Below are 12,843 nucleotides of genomic sequence, written 5' to 3'. Positions count from 1 at the left end.
CCTTGAACCCAGGAGGCAGATGTTGCAGTGAGCTGAGATCACACCATTGCACTCCAGCCTGGGTGACAAGAGCAAAACTCCATCTCAAAAAAAAAAAAAATAACCTAAAGCATGCCATAAATCTGTGAACTATGAACTTTAGGATGCCACATACAAAAATGGCATTTTAAGATTATTCTGGGAGCAGTGTGGAAGATGAGGGGGAAGGATTAGAAACAGGAAAGTTATTCGATAGAAGTAGAGGCAGAAATGAGAACATTCATGGAGGAAGAATTGACAGGCCAAGATGTGAGATACCTAGAGGAAAGGGGTAAGGGATCTTTCAAGATTTTCAGCCTTGGAAGAACGAATGTGTTCAGTAAATATTTATTGTGTACACTCTGTTGATGATAGAAGTGTGGAGGTGCAGGGTGCCAAGGCCAAAGCCAAGTTCTGAGTCAACCAGTCAAGTTACAAGAAGCTACTTTAAGATTTAGAGAGTTTGTGGCCGGGCGCGGTGGCTCAAGCCTGTAATCCCAGCACTTTGGGAGGCCGAGACGGGCGGATCACGAGGTCAGGAGATTGAGACCATCCTGGCTAACACGGTGAAACCCCGTCTCTACTAAAAAAGTAGAAAAAACTAGCCGGGCGAGGTGGTGGGTGCCTGTAGTCTCAGCTACTCGGGAGGCTGAGGCAGGAGAATGGCAGGAACCCGGGAGGCGGAGCTTGCAGTGAGCTGAGATGGCGCCACTGCACTCCAGCCTGGGAGCCTGGGCAACAGAGCGAGACTCCATCTCAAAAAAAAAAAAAGATTTAGAGAGTTTATTACTTACGTAGACAGCACAAAGAATAAATGTGCCAGCTTCTGTGATGTTTGTCCCACATGCCACGAAATGTATGACACCATAACAAAGACCCAGATTATCCAGGCCCACGGGATAGTCAGAGCAGGCCCTGGAGGAGGGGGTGGGAATTTGGGGAACAAGAGACACGAGAAATGGAGACAAGACAGTGCTCTGATCAAGTCTCGTTTAATGGCGGTAATGCACTGCCTTATATACAGTTGGAAGGGAAGGGGTTGGGCTAAGGCGGAAATGATCTCATTGCCGAGGGCGTGGCCAGGTTAGTTTTGGTTTCTCCAGTCGGAGGTCATGTTGCGCTTGCGCTATTAAGTAACAATTTTCCCCGGCACGGCACGGGAAAAGTGAGTGACGAAGAAGCAGGAAGAGCGCCATCTTTAATGAGGTATTAGTACAGGGGAAAAAAGGCAAAGATAGGGAGAAGGTGTGGGGTGGAAATGAATATAGCTCAGGCGTTTAATCCTCAATTATTATTCGCTATGGCCGGGGCGTGCAGCTCCGGACACCAGATGACTGCAGTGTGAGTTGTGGGATCCCCCCGTTGCTGAGGTGCTTATCCTAGAGGCTCTATTCTGAGGAAGCCAGGACAGAAAGCCTCCGTGTCACCAGAACCCCCAAGATATGAGAAACTGTCTCATGACAGCTTCCCAGGAGAGATAAGGAGGCAAACAGAAGATCGCCTCACAGCAGCTCTGTACACAGGCCTCCCAGCCTCCCACATCCAGGAAGACCATGAGGCGTTCTGCCAAGACTCTGCCTGAGTGGATACATGCTAGGTCACCAGTGTGGGGAAAAGAAAGAGATCAGACTGTTACTGTGTCTATATAGAAAGAAGGAGACATAAGAGACTCCATTTTGCTCTGTGTTTGAGATGCTGTTAATCTGTGACCCTACCCCCAACCCTGTCCTTGCAAGAGACCTGTGCTGTGGTCACTCAAGGTTTAACGGATTTGGGGCTGTGCAGGGTGTGCTTTGTTAAACAAGTGCCTGAAGGCAGCATGCTTGTTAAAAGTCATCACCATTCTCTTAATCTCAAGTACCCAGGGACACGTACACTGCCAAAGGTCGCAGGGACCTCTGCCTAGGAAAGCTCGGTATTGTCCAAGGTTTCTCCCCATGTGACAGTCTGAAATATGACCTCGTAGGAAGGGAAAGACCTGATCGTCCCCCAGCCTGACACCCGTGAAGGGTCTGTGCTGAGGAGGACTGGTATAAGAGGAAAGAAGGCCTCTTGGCAGTTGAGATAGAGAAAAGCATCTGTCTCCTGCCCGTCCCTGGGCAATGGAACATCTCGGTGTAAAACCCGATTGTATGTTCTATTTACTGAGATGGGAGAAAACCGCCTTAGGGCTGAAGGTGGGACTTGCTAGCGGCAATGCTGCTGTTTATGCACTAAAAAGGTTTATGGAGATGTTTATGTATGTATATCAAGGCACAGCATTTTTCCTTAAACTTATTCATGTCACAAGATCTTTATTCATATGTCTTACTGCTGACCTTCTCCCTACTATGATCCTATTATCCTGCCACTTCCCTTTTCCGAGCTGGTAAAGATAATGATCAATAAATACTGAGGGAACTCAGAGACCGGTGCCGGCGCGGGTCCTCTGTATGCTGAGCGCCAGGTCCCCTGGGCCCACTTTTTATTTCTGTATACTTTGTCTCTGTGTCTCATTTCTTTTCTCAAGTCTCTCGTTCCACCTAAGGAGAAACGCCCACAGGTGTGGAGGGGCAGGCCACCCCTTCACACCATGAGGCGGTGGTGGAGCTGTTCCCCCACACAGGAGAGCTGGTTTTGAGGAACAAGAAATAAACATGGTTTTAAATACATAGACTGTAAAGTTACATTCAGACATTCACATGGAATTGACCGGGGCTGTTGTTTTCATCAACTTTGTCTTGGCTGTTACACAGCAGTGGATAGATAACCAGAGCACAGCTGTTGACTGATCACCCAGCACCCGCTTCCCTTCTCTTTCCCTGCAGCAGACTGCCAGCTCGGTCCAAATGACAGCCAAGTACTCGGAGAAGGTGACCCGCCCCAACTCAGGGGTAACCAACATGCGAATCCCATTCTCTTTGCAATAGGAGGTGGACGTGCAAGTTAACTCTAGCCAATGAGATGTGAGGGGGAGATCTGCAGGGTGCCTCCAGGAAAGGCTTCCTGGCTCTTAAAAAGACAGAGACAATGTCATAACTGGGTGCAATGCCTGCAGCATTGCAGCCATCTTCTGACCACGAGGGACTCAACGCTGAGGACAAAGCCAACAGGCCAAGAAAGGTGGTGTAGAAAGAAGGAAGGAGCCCTTAATGACAATGTTGAGTCAACCAACCCTGCAGCTGCCCTGGCTGGGACTACTGGGTATGTGAGATGAAATTTTTGTTTATTTATTTATTTATTTATTTATTTATTTATTTAGAGACAGGATTTTACTCTATCACCCAGGTTGGAGTGCAGCGATCATAGCTCACTTCAGCCTTGAAGTCCTCGGCTCAAGTGATCCTCCCACCTCAGCCTCCCAAGTAACTGGGGCTGCAGGAACACTCCACCACACCCAGCCCTTATTTTTTTCGGTTGGGTTTTCTGCTCATTGCTACCAAAAGCAGCATCCTAACTGATACATTTATGTAAAGTCCTGTACATTACCAGGAACATAGGAAGTTGAAATAAATGTCAGCTATTACATGATGAAGAAGAAGAAGGAGGAGGAGGAGGAGGAGGAGGAGGAGGAGAAAGAAGAGGAGGAAGAAGAGGAGGAAGAAAAAGAAAGTGGGTGGATTCTTGAAGGGCAAAATGCTAAGGTGAAAATAGCGGAGATCCTGGACCTTGAGGAGCACTCACCTTTAGGGGAGGCTGGACAGAGGATGAAATGACAATCAGTAAAGGAAAAGGGAAGCGAAGTTTAATGCAAGCAAAGGGAATGAGAATAATATGATAGTTCCATCATGTGCAATGCCACAGAGAGGACTCTTTCCCTTCCTCCCTTGCAGGGAGACCTCAAGGGGAACCAAATTTGATTCACAAAGGTTCACCTTTAGGTACCAGTTGATGTCTTTTTTTTTTTTTTTTTTTTTGAGACAGAGTCTCGCTCTGTCACCCAGGCTGGAGTGCAGCGGCGCCATCTCGGCTCACTGCAACCTCCACCTCCTGGGTTTAAGTGATTCTTCTGCCTCAGCCTCCCAAGTAGCCTGGATTACAGGTGCATGCCAACACTCCTGGCTAAGTTTTGTATTTTCAGTAAAGACCAGGTTTCACTATGTTGGTCAAGGTGGTCTTGAACTCCTGACCTCAAGTGATCCACTCTCCTCAGCCTCCCCAAATGCTGGGATTACAGGCATGAGCCGGGTACCAGTTGATGTCTTTTAAGGTGTCTTTCTAGGCCAGTGATTCTCAAAGTGCAGTTTCCAGACCAGCAGCCTCAACAATACCTGAGAACTTGCTAGAAATGTGAATTTTCAAGCTCCACCTTAAACCTGTTGAATTGGAAACTCTGGGAGTGGAGCTTGAGAATCCTTTTTTTAGTTATTTTATATATATATATATATATATATATATAGAGAGAGAGAGAGAGAGAGAGAGAGAGAGAGAGAATGAGAGTGAGCTGGAATGCAGCTCACTGCAGACTCAACCTCCTGGTACCGGACTAAATTTTTGTCGTTGTTGTTGAAACTCAAGGTCTCCCTCTGTCGCCCAGGCTGGAGTGCAGTAGTGCGATTTCAGCTCACTGCAGCCTCGACCTCCCAGGCTCAAGCAATTCTCCCACTACCGTGGTGGCATGGGACTACAGATGCACACCACTACACGGGCTGATATTTGTAGTTTTTGTAGACACGGGGTCTCGCCATGTTGCCCAGGCTGGTCTCAAACTGTTGAGCTCAAGTGATCCGCCCACCTCAGCCTCCCAAATTGCTCAGATTACAGGCATGAGCCACCATGCCTGGCCTATTTTTTCTTTAGGACTCTGGGAACGGTTATATTTAGTGTGTGTGTGTGTGTTTTGGAGACAGAGTCTCACTCTGTCACCTAGGCTGGAGTGCAGTGGTACAATCTCAGCTCACTGCAACCTCTGCCTCCTGGGTTCAAGCAATTCTCATGTCTCGGACTCCCGAGTAGGTAGGATTACAAGCGCCCACTCCATGCCTGGCTAATTTTTGCGTTTTTAGTAGAGACAGGGTTTCACCATTTGGCCAGGCTGGTCTTGAACTCCTGGCCTCATGTCATCCGCCCACTTCAGCCTCCCAAAGTGCTGGGATTCCAGGCAGAGCCACCATGCCCAGCCTAGCATCAGGTTTTACATTTTACTTTTTCTCCCCTGTTATAAATTCCTCTGGCTGACCCCACATGTGTTATGCACGCTGGGCTTGTGTTCACGATGCGCATTGACACATTAGACCAACATCTTTTGTGTGTCTCCTGTGTCCCAGGCATTGTTCTGAGTATTTAGGAAACAGCAATGAACAAAAGAGATGAAACTCCTGCACTCATGGAGCTCACTTTCTAGTGGGAAGTGAGAGAGTAGGATGAAGGGAACTGTGCCCTTCCTTACATCACCCCACGCTTAAAACCCAAAACCACAAACGAGGTTATTCAAATACCAGGCACGCTACTGCCCCAGGGCCTTCTCTCTCTCCCAGAGCTTTGCGTGGCCTAACCCTCTCCCCACTTCATTCTGGACACTGAGCAAATGTCATCCCATCAGACAGGTCTTTCCTGAACGCCTTAGCTAGACCAGCACACACATGTATCTATCATGTAACTGGCTTTGTTTTCTTTATGGCCCTTTTCCCTAGAATAATATGTTGTCTATTTCCTCTCCTAGAATGTAGGCGCCATGGAGACAGGAATTTGGGTTTCTTTTCTCACTGCTGTCTCCCCAGCCTAGGTACAACTCCTGGCACCCAGTAGGCACTCAAGAAGTATTTACTGAATGAATCAGTCACCCCTTCACTGATGTCAGTTTAGCAACAGTAGTACTGACAGAGGGGATCATGGCTGGAGTTCCAGGCAGGGAACCACAGAGGCATACTTGAGTTGTAGGGGAAACGAAAAATTACCTGGAGGAGCAGCCGTCCTAAATATAGCAGCAGCAGATGACCCTTGACCAAGGAGGTCACTGTCCGACCACACCGGATTCTGCAAGTTGGCAGGGTTTTCATTGAATATCATTGCCTTGTTAAGGAATACAGGGTCATAATTTGCAGCATGGGAGAGGGAACTATCTGATGGAAAGGGAGAGAGTAAAGATAGAAAAAAGGCCAGGCACGGTGGCTCACGCCTGTAATCCCAGCACTTTAGGAGGTCAAGGTGGGCAGATCACAAGGTTAGGAGTTCGAGACCAGCCTGACCAACATAGTGAAACCCCGTCTCTACTAAAAATACAAAAATTAGCCAGGCGTCGTGGCGTGTGCCTGTAATCCCAGCTATTCAGGAGGCTGAGGCAGGAGAATTGCTTGAACCTGGGAGGCGGAGGTTGCAGTGAGCTGAGATCGTGCCACTGCACTCCAGTCTGGGTGAAAGAGCAAGACTCCATCTCAAAAAAGAAAAAAGAAAAAAAAAAGAAAAAAATATATATATATTTATGACAACTATGGAATAGAATTCCAGCATCTATATTTTAATCTTTTTTTTCTTTTTTTTTTTTTTTGTTTTGAGACAGAATTTCATTCTTTAGCCCAGGCTGGAGTGAAGTGGTGCAATCTCAGCTCACTGCAACCTCTGCCCCTAGTTCAAGTGATTCTCCTGCCCCAGCCTCCCAAGTACCTGGGATAACAGGCGCCCACCACCATGCCTAGCTAATTTCTGTATTTTTAGTAGAGACGGGGTTTTGCAATATTGGCCAGGTTGGTCTTGAACTCGTGACCTCAGGTGATCCACCCACCTCGGCCTTCCAAAGTGTTGAGATTACAGGCATGAGCTCCCACGCCCAGCCTTGTTTTAACCTTCTTTTAGTCTCCGCCTTGCCATAAGGCCAGGAGTGATGGCTTCTAGTATTCTCTCCTTTTCCCTGATAGAGACTACTGATTCCTAAAAGTGGACAGCAGTGCCCTGCTGAACCCAGTTACTGGTTACTGGCTGCCCTCCAGACAGGGGCCAAATGAAAAATCAATGTGTGCCATTGTTAGAATATGTTTTAAAGAAATCTGATTGAGGCATATTAAACAGTTGGACATAAAGGGGTAGTGTCTCATTATGAGCCATGAGGAATAGGCAAGAAAAAGCGAAACAAAAACTGCCCCACCTAACAGGTAGTGCTCCTGGTCATAGAACAAAGTGCTGCTCACGGAATAGTACGAAGTCATGCAGCAACTGCATCCAGTACACAAATGCAGAAGCTTTTTAAGTTTACACCTTGTATAATTTGTTAAGATTACGTTGCTGGGCTGGGCACCATGGCTCATGCCTGTAATCTCAGCACTTTGGGAGGCTGAGGTGGGTGGATCACTTGAGGCCAAGAGTTAAAGACAGCCTGGCCAACATGGTGAAACCATGTCTCTACCAAAAAAATACAAAAATTAGCTGGGTGTGCTGGCAGGTGCCTGTAGTCCCAGTTACTCGGGAGGCTGAGGCAGGAGAATCACTTGAACCCAGGAAGCAGAGGTTGCTGTGAACCGAGATCGTGCCACTGCACTTCAGCCGGGCGACAGAGTAAGACTCTGTCTCAAACAAACAAACAAACAAAAAGATTACATTGCTGGCATATGGAGATTGGGTCTCACAATGCTGCCCTGGGCTGGACTCAAACTTCTGGTCTCAAAGCAGTCCTCCCACCTCAGCCTCCAAGTAGTTGGAACCAGGGCCTAGCTTTGCTGGCAACTAATGATAGCTGGTACTTCCTAAATCATTAGTAAATTTCAATTTCTATTTTTAAAATTATCCAAAAAGGAAACAGCACAAATTGCTTTCAGCCTTTTACAAATAAAGGGATAATCAGTGAGTACTTTATAAAGTGGGAATGATGTTTCTGAGCTTTTTTTAAAAAGGAAGTCATTTCTGTTAAAGAAGCATTGATTTAGTTGAGCACTTTAAGAACTTAGTTTCTGTGCTTTATACAGGTGACACCAGCTCTGCATGCCATTTCAAGGGTTGTGCATCTGGTGGTACCAGTAACATCAAACGGTGATTAATAATCCAATATTATGAATGAATACATGGATATTGGTATTAGAGGTCAAATACTATCTTTGCCTGTGAATTTTTTATATAGACAAGGGTGATGTAAAATTATAAACTGAGTGGTTTTTTTTTCATATGAACATTCCCCTATCCTCAAGAGTAGGACAATAATAGTACATTCGCAGAACAATTGGAAATTAACATAGGTGCTGGCCAATCTGAAACCAGTATATTAAGTGTTCAAGGAGAATCAGGCTGGGCTCAGTGGCTCACACCTGTAATCCTGGCACTTTGGGAGGCCAAGGCAGGCAGATCCCGAGGTCAGGAGATCAAGACCATTCTGGCCAACATGGTGAAACCCCGTCTCTAATAAAAATACAAAAATTAGCTGGGTGTGGTGGTGTGTGCCTGTAGTCCCAGCTACGTGGGAGGCTGAGGCAGAAGAATCGCTTGAACCTGGGAGGCAGAGGTTGCAGTGAGCCGAGAATGTGCCATTGCACTCCAGCCTGAGCGACAAGAGCGAGACTCTGACTCAAAAAAAAAAAAAAAGTGTTCAAGGAGAATGAAAAGACGAGGGAGTTGGGCAGATTTTATTTTTTCAAAGCTGGCCACAGCACTATTTCCCATCCTACGTTAACTTGCTAAAAAGCCCGACAGTTCTCACATTGTGTGCCCACAGAACACTGACCAACAGTGCTCTTTAAGGGGGTTAGCATTAATGCAGCACTTCCTATTTATTACTGTCTTTAAGCTGCCTAGACTATGATTATTATAACAACCACCACTAGCATGGAGCATTTACTGTGTCAACTGCTTACTGTGTCTCGTTTAGTTGTGTCATAACACTAAGATGCCATTACACTCATTCTGCTGGTGAGGAAACAGAGAAATACAGTAACTTGCCAAGGCCACAGAAATGGTGAAGCTGGGCTTTTCCTCACATACCACACTGCTTTGTCCCAACATTATAATGGTGATCTGTCTCCAATTCACAGGAACATAATTTAAAATAGCCAATAGAATGCTCTCAAGTTGGAAACGTTCTTCTATCCTTTTTTTTTTTACCTTTTACATTTCTTTTTTTTTTTTTTTGACTCTGAGAGAGTATTTATCTATGCACCCTGGAGGCCAGACTCTAAATTTGAATATCCAGCCTGGGGCCTTGGCCCTCCTGGCTGTGGGTGGCTGTAGGGATGGGTCCCGGAGCCCTTCCCCGAGAGTGGAACCCAGAGCCTGGAAGTGGGATGCCCCTGAGCCAGCAGCTGCCAATAGCAACCAGGGGAGAAGGAGATGGGAGCCAGGCACTCATTCCAATCCCAGAGACGCCAAGGGGAGGGGAAGATGCTTTGGGCCCCACAGCCAGGCTGAGGGTTGGCCAAGCTGGAGGTGCACACATGTGGAAGAAATGGAGGCCCAGTGCCATGGGCAGAGACTGTACCCTAGGTGCCCGTCCCAGTGCCAGCCAACCCAAGACAGGCGAAAGGGGTTGGCAGTTTTGCGTCTGAGAGATACAAGTGGTGCCTGGCCCTCCCGTGAGGTGACACAGTATGGGGGAAGGCACCAGCATGGCAGTCTAAGGGCTTACAGAAGGGGGAGTCTCTGAGACTTTTGCATGGGTGCATGCCCGCCTGCGCCCCGCCCCACCAGTTCTTCAGAGGCTGATGTGGAAGGCAGCCTGCAGCCACTGGTCACAGGCACTGTGCATCTGGGACACAGTGAGAAGTGGTGGGTCGGGGGGCAGGCTGGCATTGGGAGGCTCATCATCGTCAGACAGGCCAGCATCTGGTGGGTAGGAGCTGTCTGAATGCAGGGAGATGGCGGGTCCTGGCATGAGCTCATGACCTTTCATGTTTCTAGAGAGCAAGTGCCAGCAGATGACAGAACGAATGAACAAGTAGCAAATATACATTCATGGAAAAGGTCAGAGCAGCTGGTTTTGTTTGGTTCACTCGTTCGATTGTGGGGGTGGGTGTGGTGTGTGTGTTTGGGCAAGCAATGTGGCAGCTGCTCCTCGTTGTGAATATATTACAGGCCTATAACACTGTTTTCATGTTTGCTAAGTTGTTCTTTGTTTCCATGATGAAATTAAATATATCTTTTCATGGGACTACACAAAGATCAATCATTCTGTGGCAGCAGCTTTTCATGAATCCCCTAAAACTGTGTGCAAAGTTGCGTTCTATGTATGTGTATGCATGTGCTGTTCTGATGAGGGAGTTCTGAGGTCTAGCTATAGTTTGATTCCTAAAGAGGTCTGTGATTCCAAAAGGATTAAAAACCACCGACCATCTGTCATTCTACCTATCTGCCATCTCTCCATCGTGTTTACATCATCTATGCATGCATCTATCTATTTATCCACTAAGAGACAGATTTCTTTCCAGATGGTAGCATTTGAGATGATTTATTTGTAATTTTCTGTCCTGCTTTACTCCTTCATAATAACCATTGTATTAGTCCATTTTCACACTGCTATAAAGAACTGCCCCAGACTGGGTAATTTATAAAGGAAAGAGGTTTAATTGTTCAGCGTGGCTGGAGAGGCCTCAGGAAACTTACAATTATGCCAGAAGTCAAAGGGAAAGCAAGGCATCTTCTTCACAAAGCAACAGGAAGGAGAAGTACTGAGCCAGGGAGGAAGAGCCCTTTATAAAACCATCAAATCTTGTGAAAGCTCACTCACTATCACGAGAACAACATGGGGGAACCACTCCCATGATTTAGTTACCTCCACCTGCTCTCTCCCTGGACAAGCAGTGATTATGGGATTCCAATTCAAGATGAGATCTGGGTGGGGACACAAAGCCTACCCATATTATCCATGTATCATTCTTAGAAAAATAATGAAGTGATTAAGAGAAAAGGACAAGGGATCTGGGTGTCCCACCACGTGTCCAACTTATCTTTATACTTCCCTTGATGGGAAACTCAACCAGCTCTCTAGGTGGCCTAGTCTGTCTTTTTACCTCAAAGTATTAACATTTCTTCCACATGCTGAATTCATGGCTAGGCAATAAACAAATCAATGAAGTAGGTTGGGCATGGTGGCTCACACCTGTAATCTCAGCACTTTGGGAGGCCAAGGGGCAGATCACTCGAGGCCAGGAGTTCAAGACTAATCTGGCCAACATGGTGAAACCCCATCGCTACTAAAAATAGAAAAAATAGCTGGGCATGGTGGTACACGCCTGTAATCTCAGCTACTCAGGAGGCTGAGGCAGGAGAATCACTTGGGCCTGGGAGGCAGAGGTTGCAGTGAGCCAAGATCAGGCCACTACACTCAAACCTGGGTGATAGAGCTAGAGTCTCAGAAAATAAACAGACAAATCAGTGAAGCTCCAGTGGGCAGATAGAACAGAAGCGAGTCTTGGGGTGGGAGACAGGGAGAGGCATCTGTGGCTGGATCCCTAGAAGCCGTTTGAGAACACCTGCCTGCTTTGCCATCCCAGATCAGGGATGGGGTGCCAAGGACAGCAAACAGGGCTCAGCACAGCCTGGGCATGCAAATGGCTTATCTGTGGTTCACAGAACAAGCTCAGGAAGCTGACAGGGAGAAAGGGGATATAGTGAGGCAGAAAGGAGAAGAACAAAGTTCAAATACACAAGGGAAGGGAGTAGGTGGGGCTCACCTAATATTAAAAGCCTTTGGGTGCAGGAACTCTGTGGGGAATGTGACCCCAAGAAGGGAGTGGTGGCAATGCCAACATGCCTTGGTTGAGAAAAAAGGCCCTTTGGCTATAACTGCGTCCTAGTTCCCAAGGCAGCCCCAAACTGGACTTCCCTCAAAATGCAGGTGTGTTTATGGGTATGTAGAGAAGGTAGAATAATCACATGTACCATATTTTAAATGTCAACCTATTTTTACCTCAAAAATTTCATCTGATCCTCATAGAACCTTTAATGCAGGCAAAGTCAAGACTCAGAAAGGAGATGTGCCTGGACTAAAGGACATACAGCTCGATAAGGCAGCAGAGGCATCAGCAAAAGGACCCTATTTTGTGTGTGCATTTATTCCAAATTGCCCCCTTTAAAATAGGCTTTTTAAATGTATCATTTCCCCTTCACTCTTTGATTTGCTTTTTTAGAGTCTTCCTGTATTTTATGTATTGGAATTGATCTACAATAAAATACAAGTAGACTGCGACTCCAAGGTCAATAACGGTTGGAGATCCATTGGTTATTCATGATACTATGGCATTTCAAGACCGCCTGGGAACTGATGAGAAAACAGATGTAAAACCTATGAACAAGTCCAAACTTAGCCCATGGGTCACTCCAGCAGACCACAAATGACTTAAAAACCATACACACATGCACACACACACACACACACACACACGCACGCACACACGCACTCCCAGCTTGCCTTTAGTAAGGAGTCACAAATTACCATCCTGAACTTTTTATTGGAAAAAAGTGTCCCCGGACGGTTGAAGAGTCATCTCTGAATAGAAGGACAAGTCTGTCACTGACATACTGAGTATTTTTATGGTTACAGTGACAGTGAGGAAGAAAAAACTACAGGAGAGGTTGGGGATGAGAGAGAAAAAAACCCAGGACAGTAAACCAAGGAGACTTCACACAGGTGAGAAGAAACTTGGGAGGCTCCCGTGAAGAGCAGTGTGTTTTATTCCAACAAGCTGGTCGAGAAGGGCTTACTCAAGGTGTGCAGATCCCACCGCCTCTGTTCTGACACCACCTGGTGTACTGCACCACAATTCTAACAACGACCAGCAGAGTTAGATCACATGCCATGGGTGAAGGGACATAGTCCCCAACAGGCTGCCCTCACTTCAGACACCAGCCCCATGTGGGGATCCCAGGCCACCAGCACTTGTGACCAACTGGCTACAATCCCAGGAGGGTACCATGACCTTCCTCAGGTTCAAT

The sequence above is a fragment of the Macaca fascicularis genome, chromosome 16 (assembly GCF_037993035.2).
Source record: "Macaca fascicularis isolate 582-1 chromosome 16, T2T-MFA8v1.1".
Lineage (NCBI taxonomy): Eukaryota > Metazoa > Chordata > Mammalia > Primates > Cercopithecidae > Macaca > Macaca fascicularis.
The sequence above is the reverse complement of the archived record's forward strand: the minus strand, read 5'-3'. Positions refer to the sequence as shown.